This window comes from Sander lucioperca, chromosome 7 (assembly GCF_008315115.2).
Source record: "Sander lucioperca isolate FBNREF2018 chromosome 7, SLUC_FBN_1.2, whole genome shotgun sequence".
Classification (NCBI taxonomy): Eukaryota; Metazoa; Chordata; class Actinopteri; order Perciformes; family Percidae; genus Sander; species Sander lucioperca.
This window is the reverse complement of record NC_050179.1, coordinates 41,501,551-41,514,753: the sequence shown is the minus strand read 5'-3', so window position 1 is coordinate 41,514,753 and position 13,203 is coordinate 41,501,551. Positions and strand designations below refer to the sequence as shown.

At 41.6% G+C, this 13,203-nt stretch overlaps 1 long non-coding RNA gene across 1 annotated transcript; it reads right to left on the bottom strand.

The window, feature by feature from the left end:
- Positions 1-26: 26 nt before the first annotated feature.
- LOC116048683 lies at positions 27-13,125 on the bottom strand. The gene is made up of 3 exons (XR_004104718.1): positions 13,087-13,125; positions 12,506-12,511; positions 27-156 (listed from the first exon to the last, which is right to left on the bottom strand). It is a non-coding gene; the product is annotated as an uncharacterized LOC116048683 (long non-coding RNA).
- Positions 13,126-13,203: the final 78 nt, after the last annotated feature.

Below are 13,203 nucleotides of genomic sequence, written 5' to 3'. Positions count from 1 at the left end.
TCATTCAAAGTATGTCTCACCACTGAGAGTAAATTGTGTAAACAGAAATTAGGTACGTGTTTATTTGCATATAGAGCGGGGAATTGAGATCTGATCACAAGTGGTCACTCAAGACGCATTTAGAGACATTCTACTGGTGTAAACCCATACTTAGAGCTTCTTTTTGCTAATTTGAGATAGACTGTTAGAAAAGCTGTGTAAATGTAAAAAGCTGACCAAAATATAGACCGAAATAGATCGGACAGTTACCAAATGGATGACAAGTTAATTTTTCCAACTCGCACATTCCACAATAGCTTTTTTAAAATAAAGTAGGGGAAATGGTTGTGTATACTATATGCATTTGTGCTGATCTATTAAATAGACTGTGTGTGTGTGTGTGTGTGTGTGTGTGTGTGTGTGTGTGTGTGGGTAATTCTTTTGGACTAACATATTTCAAGGTAAGAGCATTGTATAGGGTATAATTTAATCTTCAATCAGTTTGTGAGAAAGGGCTCATGTAAAGCCTTTGCTGCAGTGTGCCTTAATGGAGCATTACATTTCACCTTAAAGAAGCTCTTAAAACCTTCGCATTTTGGTATGTGAAGACAGAAAAAAGCTATAGGCGTAACTATTGTATAACAGATCGTAACAAGTAACAGTATCTGGTGATGATTGCCCTCTCAGATGCTCTCATGTCAGTTGCAACAGATCCTGCGGGATCTGAAACCATATTATAGTAATTTCCCCTCCACTCTCTCGCCCAGGGAACAATTCAGCTGATCTAGTTCTAGTTAGTATTACCTTGTTACAATATTGTTATTGCATTATTGTTGTTACATTGTAGCTACATGGGGACTATCCTATCAAAAGAGTTAGAGAGTAAATTCACCATGCACTAAACATACTAAAAATAATAAGTTTTTGTGTTAAGACTGATCACACCTAATGATGTTTTAATGTGCAAAGCATGGTGAAAAGCTTTGTTTTGTTGAATGTTTATGTTTGATTTGTTTTTTTTATTTATCCATCCTTCCCTTTTTCCCGTTTTAATCCTTAAATAGTTGTAGTAAAGCTTGATGTTTTGGCAATACACATATTGTGAAAGTTTGACTTTAGCCCCTTTTTAGTCAAGGGTTACCAGCCAGGTGACATCTTAGATAGTCTTAGTTAGGAAACGTTTTATGTCAGTTGAATTTTGTGAGCATATAAAATCAAACTACACAAGCATGCACATGTTAAAATATACACCCTATACAGATTGAATGACCGTAAAGTTTAAACCCAGCAAAAAACACAAAAACACAATTCAAGGGTAAAATCAAATGTTCATATATTTAACGCAAAAATCATCAAAACACTGAAAAAAAACGTATTTACCAAAATCCCACAGTCTCAAAGTCCACAAAGCCGAAAAATTTCACTTTGGGTTTTCTTATAAATTAAGTTGTCCGTGGAGAAAACCAAAACTCAATTTGTTGTAACCACAACGTTTAGGTTAGTTAAAAGAAAATTTAAGGAAAAATAAAGAGTTGGTGCACTTAAAGGTTCAGTCAGAGTCAGTCAGGTAGTCTGTACAGTCAGTCCGTGAATCCAGTTCAGGTTTTTGAGGGAGTTGTGGGTGGATGGCCGGTGTCTGTGAGCAGCCGAGGAGTGGTAGTGGAGTGATCCGGTAAACCTTTTGAAAGGGATTAAAACGTAGCTCCGCCGATCCTCTGTACTGCCCCGTCAAGTTCCACGGAATGACTTACGAAGTGGTTTAAAACTGGCGCGAACTGGGGACAAATTGATGCGTCAGTCTGGAAAGGGGTGGTTCCGCAGGATTAGAACAGCTGGTGCAAACTGGTGATATTTTCCAGGTGGTCACCCTTCCCCCTTGAGAGAAGTCGGAACTTTTTTACCTCTTCCTTTACAAATTCAGTGAACTAACCTTTTACTGTGTAGGGAAACCAGGGAAGTCCTCCTCGTCACTTTCCTCTTCAAAGATGTCCAGGATCCGTTTATGCTGCTGTGTATCCATCTGTTCAACAGTAGGATAACATGGCTTCATTTGGGCCACATTAACAACACAAAGCTCTTTACCAGTGTCTTCCAGAACCAACTCAAAGTTCAGAGGACCAACTTTTCTGGTCACACGATAAGGACCTTTCCACCGTGGTGCAAGTTTGGCCGAAAACGACTTTTCCATTTTGGAATAAGGGTGAGATTTCAAACAGACTCTGTCCTTCTCCACGAAAGTTTGCTCTCTAATGTATTGCTCATAATTGGTTTTCTGACGTCTCTTTGCCTTCTGGGTTTTTCGATACAAAATGTTTCATATAATATATTTGGGCCATTTTGTGGTAGGATGGTTCATCTGGCGTACAGAACTTGGGGTTCAGCTCTGAATCCATTGGGCCTTTAAACGTACAATATGTAACTTTCTGCCGCTAGGGGTCTCTCAACCAAAACAATGGATGGTAAACACAGACGTTTGATGACTTTGGGAAGTTGCGTGGAATTATGGGAGTTTTTATTGCTAAACACTATCGTTGATTAGAATGCATCTGTTCACGGACGAGTTTACCCATTCAAGTTTATTCACGTTACGTTTAGTAACGTTTATTCATGTCATGCTAATAAAATAGCTGCAGTTTCCCCAACATAATTACGTTTTTCTTGATTCAGTGTATAGGGCTTGGGCACCGCGTTGCATTCTGGGACGTGGCGGCCATGTCGATGGCCTCGCGAATGGAAACATACAGCAATTCGAACAAGGAGAAGAAGCAGAGTTGTGAGAAAGAAAAGAAAAAAAAAGATGTTAAAATCCAGAAAAGGATGTGGAATTTACCGGGATACTTTAAATAGGGAAGCCAGGGACCGGTATGTGGAATCCTGTATTTGAGTACTCTCATAACATTAACGTTCCATCGGACCTGTCAGTCTCTGTACTGTTGTCCTGTTGCTCCCCCTTGCCCTTCCAGCGAAACAGATGTTTTCAAAGCATCGTTTTGCTTACTTGAAAGCAACCTTAGCGTGATGTTGGCCTTTTTAAGATAACAGCGTGGTTGTTGTGAGAGCATGATTTCATGCCAATCTGTAAGCAAAGTCACGTTAGATCTAGCTTCACACAACTCGCTTAGTTAATGCAGCAGTTTTGTAGTACGAATTTTTGCTGTCAGCCAAGCAGGAAAATGGTGGAAAGTTAATCCATTTCCTTTTTCCCATGGCGATTATGTGTCGCGCTGTTACACCCCACAATACAGCAACGGTTTACCATGGTTGAAATAGTAAATAAGACATACGACTGAGAGGGACGTTACGTCTATAAACAGTGCGATGTCAATCCAACAATCCAACAGTCCAATGTCACCTTTTGGATTTTGCCGGGCGGACGGGGTTTGTTGTAACGCTAGCTAGCTAGCTACTCAACGAGGCTGAGAGACGGGTGTGGGTGGGGATTGCAGGGGACTCTCCGCGACAGCGATGATGTTCGATTGCTGTTGTCAGCAGCATGAGAACATCTCCCAGCTGCCAGATCTCCCCCTTTACTTTTCTATAATTTTAACTATTCGTTTTGTTGCTTAACCCACCTTTTTGTTGGGTTAATTTAGCTAGCTAACTGTAACTGTAACTGACAGCTAAACGCTAAGGGGGGGAGAAATTCGGTAGGGAGGAGATTTACAGTACGAACACCAGTAGCTAATATTATGGATGGCCGATGTTGTGACTAGGATGCCTGGGTCTACTATTCTCTGTTTCCCAACGCTTCATTAAACTGCCATTAGCTTCGTAAGCACAAGGCACCGGCTGGGGCTAACGGTCACTAGCTATTGCTACATGTTGAAGGCAAAGCGGAACTCTAGTAAGTAATTATTCCAAGTTTTGTGTTGACCCTCCACGTATGATGCAATCATGGCCTTCAAGTTTCTGTTAACTATTTCTGTGAGGTTGGTCTGAGGAGGGGAAGGTGTAGATTTTCTTTTGTGTCAATTTTTTTGCAGGTTTCTCCAAATACAGACGAGATGAATTGGGAGCCCTGGTCCAAAAGAATGTAATCTGGCACTCCCCAACGAGTGAATATCTCTTTGTTTAGTACGGTGGCCGACAGGGGCAAACGCCCTGCAACTTAAGAAAACACACGCAAATAGACAAAACACAAGCAAATTAAGAAAACAACTTCATTAATTTGACAACACATGCGCAGCATTCAGCAAACGCGCTGCAAATACCACAACACAACCAAATACATAAACGCACTGCAAATAAAAAACGGTGCAAAAAGAAAAGCACGCAAACCCCGAAAAAAGAAGCGATGCAAAAAGAAAAACAACTTCATTAATTTGACAACACATGCGCAGCATTCAGCAAACGCGCTGCAAATATCACAACACAACCAAATACATAAACGCGCTGCAAATACACACAACACAACCAAATAGATAAACGCGCTGCAAATATGAAACAATGCAAAAAGAAAAGCACACAAACCCCGAAAACAAATGCAACAAAAAAACGCTGCATCCAGATTACACAACGGAAGTTCTCCAGGCCTCTAGAGGGAGCAGCTAAGTGGAACAGCTGGATTTTCGACCATTATTAACCGATATTAAATTCATATTATTATTATTATTATTAATAACATAATATATTAATAATATACAGTATATGCTCCCGTCTCATGCCCTCCCGACTGGTGCTGTCGCCGAACTTCGGCTTTTCAAAATAAAAGCTCGCGTCTAGTCCGCTATGTGTTTGTACTTTGGTGTGTTGGATGTTTGTGAACTAAACAGTACGGAAATCATGCTGATGAATACAATAACTTTTTCAGCAGATGTCTTACTTACAACACGTTGGAGTTAGCAAAGCAGTTTTGTGTTTATATGTGCGGGCGGGATTTATTCAGTTTGATAAATCCCACGGTAAATTGGCTGGTTTACTAACAGGGGGGACTAGAAATCCTGTCTGTTTTTTGTATTTCAAGAGCGAATTGCTCCACAATATGAATACAGATTGATCACTTATTTTGTTGGTAACCGTTGTTGTATAATCACAATATTACACTTGAGGAGGCCTACACTTCAGTAATTTCGGACCTCGAAATTAAACCCTCTCATGTAATATGGCTTAAACAAACGTCAACGTTAAACGCTGATGCAGTTTTAAATGTTTTATCACCACGAGTTTATAGACGTCTCTGCTGATTGAGTATCAGCTGGGACCTGAGCCGAGACACTCCCACCAAACGAGAGAAAACAGATCTCAAACATAGATTTAATATTTACAGTCTATGCAGTCTATGCAGTTTCTCTCTCTCTCTCTCTCTCTCTCTCTCTCTCTCTCTCTCTCTCTCTCTCTCTCTCTCTCTCTCTCTCTCTCCTTCCCTCTCTCCCCGTGAGGTCGAAAATCCAGCTGTTCCACTAGCTGCTCCCTCTAGAGGCCTGGAGAACTTCCATTGTGTAATCTGGATGCAGCGTTTTTTTGTTGCATTTGTTTTCTGGGTTGGTGTGCTTTTCTTTTTGCATCGTTTCATATTTGCAGTGCGTTTATCTATTTGGTTGTGTTGTGTGTATTTGCAGTGCGTTTATGTATTTGGTTGTGTTGTGTGTATTTGCAGCGCGTTTATGTATTTGGTTGTGTTGTGTGTATTTGCAGCGCGTTTGCTGAATGCTGCGCATGTGTTGTCAAATTAATTAAGTTGTTTTTCTTTTTGCATCGCTTCTTTTTTCGTGGTTTGCGTGCTTTTCTTTTTGCATCGTTTCATATTTGCAGTGCGTTTATGTATTTGGTTGTGTTGTGGTATTTGCAGCGCGTTTGCTGAATGCTGCACATGTGTTGTCAAATTAATGAAGTTGTTTTCTTAATTTGCTTGTGTTTTGTCTATTTGCGTGTGTTTTCTTAAGTTGCAGGGTGTTTGCCCCTGTCGGCCACCGTAGTTTAGTACTTGGGAAACTGATACTGCCGTGGCCCGACGTGGAGGAAACAACTCTATCCAGTGTGAGTAGTAATCTACAAAGACGAGTAAGTAGATGTTGCCAGCTGAACTCCTGGCAGGTTTGACAGCACTGGACATTTTTACGTCCAAACTCATTTTGGGCCAGTATGCCAGGACTTCTAGTCTTTTATATGTTTGGTATCTCCTTAAGTGGTCTGCAAATGGGTGGTCATGAAAGAGATGGAGCAGCTGCTTGCGAAGAGGTGTGGGAATGTAGACTTTATACAGAGTTTTTGTATGAGGAAGGTGTAAAACCCTGTACACTTTGTCCTCCAATATCGTGAATCGGGTGGCAGCATTGATATACTGTTCCCCGGAGTCAAGTATGGTCTCATACAATTTCAGAAGCTCTGCGTCATCCTGCTGAGCCTTCCATATGACTTCATCTGAGATCTGGAGATCCTCCGACATTTCTCTTTTGGCTTGTTGGACTGTGGCACAAGTGGGAAACTGTCAGTCTGCATTATCAACAGCAGCTCTAGACAGGGTGTCAGGAACAGTATTGCATTTCCCTTTACAACCACTCAACTGTGAATAAGAACTCCTGCAACCGTAGTTCCCACCGAATCAGACCAGACCTAGGTTTTTGAGTTTAGAAAACCCAACCCAGAAACGAATGATCTGTGACTACCGTAAATGTTCTTCCTTCCAAGTAGTAGCACATTTTCTCCAATGCCCAAGCCACTGCTAAACATTCCTGTCCCGTCGTGGAATAGTTCCTCTCCCCTGGATTTAAGGTGCAGCCGGCAAAAGCAATGACTTTCTCATTTCCCAATCCCATTTGCTGGGCCAACATCGCTAGCATCTGTGTAGACAGCGAAGGGTAAGGTGAAATCAGGGTGGCCAAGAATTGGTGGTGAGGCAAGATGCAAGATGTTTCAACGTTTCAAAAGCTGCTTGGCAAGTGAATTTCCAGATGTATTTGGAACCTTTCTTTTTCAAAGTGTTGAGTGGGTCTGCTATCTGTGAAAAGTTGGGTACAAAGCGATGGTACCAGCCAGCCATTCCCAGGAATCTCTGTAGCTCTTTGATATTCCTTGGTGTGGGAAATGCTTGTACAGCTTTAGAAACCACATGACCAAGTAGTAGAAACCACAATGATCCAAAGTAGTTAAATGATGCAGCCAGACAGATACTTTTAAGAGGATGGAGGAATGAAGGGAATGCCATAAATTCAAGAGTGGGCTTGTGAGATGGCTAGGGTGGCGGTGTTTGAAAAGATGTCATACAAATGCTTTTCCAGATTGGATGTCTACACCAGAAAATGGGAAAGGTAGTTGAGCTTTCTGGAGGGCTCCTAAGAAGCTTTGTGCTGGAGAGAGACATATGATGGGCTTATGGTGTTTTTATTTATACATATGTTCATTTGGTTTATAGTTTGTCTATTTTGTTACTATTCTGTTTTTGACATGGTTTTGATTATTGTGGTTACTGTGTAATATTTTCTTGATTTTTTTTCTGGGTGGGTTGTGATGATGAAGACATATGTTCATGTTGCAAATGTTTTGTGTGTAAAATAAAAATAAAAATTGTTAATTACGACTTTTCTGGGATGCTTTTGGGTGCAGCAAAGCGAAAAAAAAAAAAAGAAACATCTAAAAGAAAATGACAGAGAGGGGCTTTACACAAGTTTCTCTCAGGCCCTTGAAAAGCCACAAGCCAGCCTCTATTACCAGCCGCAGCCAGACACTCAGCTGCGGACTCCACAACGGAGGAAGGCTGGGGTTTCACCAAATGAAGACCCAGCGCAGGTGATTTTGGCCCTAATGTTACAACAGTAGTAGCTGGCCGCAACTTTAACACATGATGCCAAGGATTCATGTATGGTGTCAGCAACACAACAACACCAGATGGGAGAACGTGATCTAAATGTTTTTTACATAACCTCTGGACCCAGACAGAGGGCTTGTAAGCTTTTCATCTAACCCTGCAGATAAAGTCAATGATATAATGTGTGAGTACTTTGCATCAACCCAGCCCTGTCAAAACGTTTTTTTCTGCTTTACAAAGGAAATATGTAGACATAACCAGAGCTTAAGGAACACTTCCTTTGGAAAAAGATAAATGGAGAAATACTGTTAAGGTAAGGGTTAATATACTCGCAGTCTACTGGCTCTATTTCTTTCTGCCCGTGGATTACCCTTCCTTGGCGACGATGACCTGCTAAAATCGCCCCACAATAGGAACTTTTTGGGCTGTTTGAAGTTAATTAGCCGCTTCGATCCACTTTTATCAGAACATTTAGCAAAATATGGAAACAAGGGCAGGAGAAATCCCAATTACCTTTCCTTCACCTTTTGCGATGAGTTCATTCATTAGATGACTGAAAAGGTCCTGTGTACCATTGTAACAGAAGTTAAAGATGGCAAATATTTCTCCATCATCGTGGACTCAACACCATTGATCAGCTCACTTTTATAATTCGCTGTCCAGAAGAAGAGTTGGGAGCCTGTTGAGGCTTTTAAAATGCATACCAATAGTCATGGCGCAGAACACATGAAGACAACGCTCAAATGTAATGTACGTTTGATGGATTATTGCAGGTAAGGCTATGACAATGCCAGCATATGGCAGGGAAATATTCTGGATTTCAAGCTAGAATAAGAAATAAAAATCCTCGTACCTTGCACTGCACATTCTCTTGACTACGTTGGTTAAGTGGTCACGTGTAGCTGAATGTTGCCTGAAAGCAATGTCATATTGTGGCTTAATTCAAAGTCTATACAACGGGCAAGGTCTCTGTCTCTGACGAGCCTTTCTGCCACACGGGTCTGCCAAAGGCTGACAAAACGGAGGCTCTGAGATTTGGCTACAAAGCTATTAAAAATGCGCTGAAGGAAATAAAAGCTGACGATGGAACCCCCGGAGCTGCGCAATGTGAGGCTTGTCAATTATTAACAGTGATGGGCAACGTTGAAACTGCTGTTATGACCGTAGTGTGGGATGACCTTTCTTAAAGGGAAGGTTCGGAGTAATTTCACCCTAGGGTCCTTTGCACCATCACCTCAAGCCAAACACCCCCCCCCCCAAAAGCTTTTTTCCCTTGGTCGAACATTGGGCAAGTTAGCGCTATCAGCCGAATGGCTTAGTGCAGGCGCTAATGGAACCAATAATGCCCAGAATGGTTCCAAACTTCTACAGTAGTACAAATAGGTTCTGTACTCGATAAAACGAGGCATTGGAAAGTTTGTAAGTACACCAGGAGTTTATTTAAATAGCACTTGCCTGATGGCTTCTCCTCTCTGCTGCTACCGCTGCTAGAATTGGAGGGAGAGCTAGCTAGCTCTCCTATTCTCCTCCATTAGTTGTAGCTCCTCGTCCGTGTATTCAGGCTCGAATATGTATGGGCGACCTTCGAAATTGAGCCACTCATCGTCGCGTTCAATGCTAACCTCAAACTCTGCCATTTCGTTGATTCGCGAGATCAATTTAACCAACAAAACATTGCAGCAGGTGCAAAATGATATCTGCACCATCCCTATCCTGACAGTTCACTTGTAATGTTTATACGAAAGGCAAAGGACGATTTTGACGCCTATGAAACTGAGGCCAAAAGTCTCACAGCAACTGATGGATACAAGGCAGATAGCAAAAGAAGTCGAGTAAAGAAAGTACCGTTCGGTGAGATTGCAGAAGGTCCAGATGTGCAACGTTCGGGACGGAACACCTTCATTATTGACACGCATTATGTCATATGTGACTGCTTGTCACAGGAATTGCAAAGACGTAAGGATTCATACAAAAATGTGGAGGAGAAATTTGGTTTCCTTATCAAAGCCAAATCAATGGAGAAAGGACAAATCCATGCAGCAGCAGAAAATCAAAACAAGTATTAAAATCAAATCTACTGTGTATATAATGCCATGCTTTCGACTATTATTAAATGAATTACAATTTGCATTTGAACAGTTAAATATAGCCTAAATCAGTAGTAGATGGAGGAGCAGGCTGCACCGGAGATGGCATAGGCGGAGAAGCACCTTGGGACTGCAAGGCTTGGACCCAGGAAACCGGGTGAGTTACCTGCTCACATCGTGGAGTGGAGGTTCTCATGCCAATCCGCCATGCCTCACATTTCCTGCCACATGTAGGTGAGAAACTTCTCCTGAAGGGGAACTCGCTGTCCTTGGGTCCTTAGAGCTTGCTTCACAGGAACAGACAGATAATTTGTAAATTGATTCAACATTGAATCAAACTGAATGAATTCAATATTAAAATAAATCATCCCTGTCGGATCGCCTTATAAGGGAGAGATGCACACCCCTACTGCCTTTCCGCCATGTGTGATTACTGCCCTATCCCTACGGTGCAGCACCTGTCACTAATTGTCTCCCCTGTCAGTCCTGTGCCAGTTGGTCTTGTACCATTTGTGTCAGCTTTCCAGCCTTTTTTCCTGTGCGTGTGTGCTTGTGAGTTTTATGACCGCTTCATCTTCTGGATTTTGATCCCTGCCAATGTGTTCTGGTACAGTTCCTGTGTTTCTTACAGTTTGAGAATATACTGTTGGACACCTGTGATTGAGTTGTGCATTTGAGAGTCCATTACCCTGTGTTAACGTTCTGTCAGTACAAACTGCTGCGATTCGATGAGATACAATTCAATCTGATAGATACAGTTAATATTTGTTTAATGTAAAAACACATTAATTTTTAATTATGAATTAAAATAAGCCAGTTCTATAAAAGAAGCATTGCCTATCTTCAAATAAATACATTGTATATTTTGTAAAAGGGACCTGGAAATAGTAATGCTAGGACATGCTGATAGTACAACTTCAACTTAACTAGTTAGCCACTTATAACCACATCATTTAACAGCCTCCTTGCTGCTGTAATACAGTAACTTAAACATAGGTCCACGTTACACAGCCATTGTGAGCTATACAGTATTATGCGAGTACACATATGAGCTCAATTGGCTTGCGTCTAGCTGACTTTTATACTTCACCCACAATCGGCCTTAAGAATGTGATGTTGTCTCAATTGTCAACAATATACGTTCCAAGGCACTGTCTCACTGACAGTTCAAGGCTCTGCTGGATGAGGTGGATGCGCAGTAAGGTGATGGGAAGAAAAAAAAATTCAGCTCAGCAGACATCTCAGCTGGTGACATGCCTACTTATAACATTCAAATGATAACAAAAAATAATATAATGTAAAGTAATTATTAAAGATAATATTAATTGTGTTTAGCATGCATCAAGTCGTGGGGCCTTTTGTATTTTTGTTAATCAAGCTTTTAATTATTATGTATATTAAATTGCCATAACATTAGTTACTATTTTTTTTTTCTCGTCTCCATTTTCAGGAAATTTGGCCTATTTCCCCGGTCTTAGAGAGGTAGGATTAATGGAGAATTTACAAGAGAATTTACCCAAGTACATAGACATTCTCAACAATCTTGTGCTGGACAGGCGCTTTGAAGATTTCAGAGACAATGCTTTGAGCTATTTGGACTGTAAATAGACTGTATTTATATAGCGCTTTTCTAGATTACTCGAAGCGCTTTTACATAGTACAGAAAGATTCACCACTCACACACATTCATACACTGGTGGCCGAGGTTGCTATACAAGGTGCCACCTGCTAATCAGCGCGCAGCATCTGGGGCAATTCGGGGTTTAGTGTCTTGCCCAAGAACAACTTGACATGGGACTGCAGGGCCAGGAATTGAACCACAGGTAGAACGCTAGATGACCACTCTTACAGCCGCCCCTATTTGCTCACAACTCCAAAACAAGTTCAGAGCTCTTCCCTTACTATACTTTTACAGATGTGTCCCAGCAGACGGGTATGCCAAGATCCGCAAACACATTCAGATAATGCTAACCCTCTTTGGAAGTACCTACGTTTGTGAGCAGACTTTCAGTCTGATGAATCTAAACAAGTGTAAGATGAGAAACTCACTGACTCTCACCTCCAAGACATCCTTACTCCGTCAGTAGAGTGCGAATCGGGCACATTTTTCTGTCTGAGCACGGTCCGCGTCCAACAGAGCAGTAACTGAACCCGACCCGAGCCCGACACAGTTAAAATCTATTTTTTTTCTCATACTAATGACACATGTAGGCTACGTACGTAGGTCCATAAAAGCCACGCTTTGTTTTTTCTGTGCAGGACCAGTTGGGATTCCTGCGCTTTCATCCTTAGAGGAAGTTGTAACAGGCAGTTGCAGTGAGAGAGGTTTGATTTCATCAATGTGTAACTAGCTTGCATCTGGCTCTTGAGAGACATCGATGGTTGGACTTGAGACATGAAGGGCGGACTTGAAGGAGGACATTTCAGAATACAATTGGAAGAAAACTTGTGACGCATCTCAGAAAAAAACAGCAAACTCTAATTTAAAGCTACTCCAATATAATTGGCTGATGCAGACATACACAACTCCTGTTAAATTGAATAAATACAACAGTAATATACCTGACCTTTGTTTTTAATGCAATGAGACTAAAGAAACATTTATGCACTGTGTCTGGGAGTGTGACGAAATTAAAACATTCTGGATAGAGGTGATTCAATAAAACTATGTTCATCTGGTCTGTGAACATTCCACCTGACCCTAACATGATTTTGCTGCACCTATATCCAACAAATCTGAATCTGAAACCCCAAGAATATAAATGGATGACAACCCGGGATGGACAGTCTGGTTAGCCATCTCCTGGTGTCTGCTGTTTTCCCGGCAGGGAGTGAAGCAGAGGCTCCGTTTGGTTCTGCTGCTGCTGTATTCGCTGCTGTTTGTTGTGGGTATCATAGCAACGTTTGTATCCGGTTTCCCTTTTTGAATAACAACTAGATTACCGGTGAGTCTAAATCCACGACCTTCCACTCCCGGGATTGCTCCATTGCCGCTGGAAATTCCACCGTATGTCCTTTTCCGGATGTCAGTTACCTTACGTATTCTTTGTGTTGGAATTTTAAACTCCGGTCAATTTATGAGGACTATGGTTAACTGCTCCTCAGATTTCTGCAGGGTAAATCGAGACACCTAGCTAGACTATCTGTTGAATCTGAGTTTTCTGTTGCACGACTAAAACAACTTTGAATGTACACATTTCACCAAAACAAGTTCCTTCCTGAGGCTATTTTGCAGCGGCACCGGGGCTCCGTTCGGAGCTTAGTGCCGCACAAAACAATTGTGATTGGTTTAAACCAGAGCACATTTTTCTCCCATCCCTGAATGCTGTGTGGACTAGACAGACCCTTGTCCACAGCGCCGTGGAGGAAGGTCTGGTAAAGCGAGAATATTTT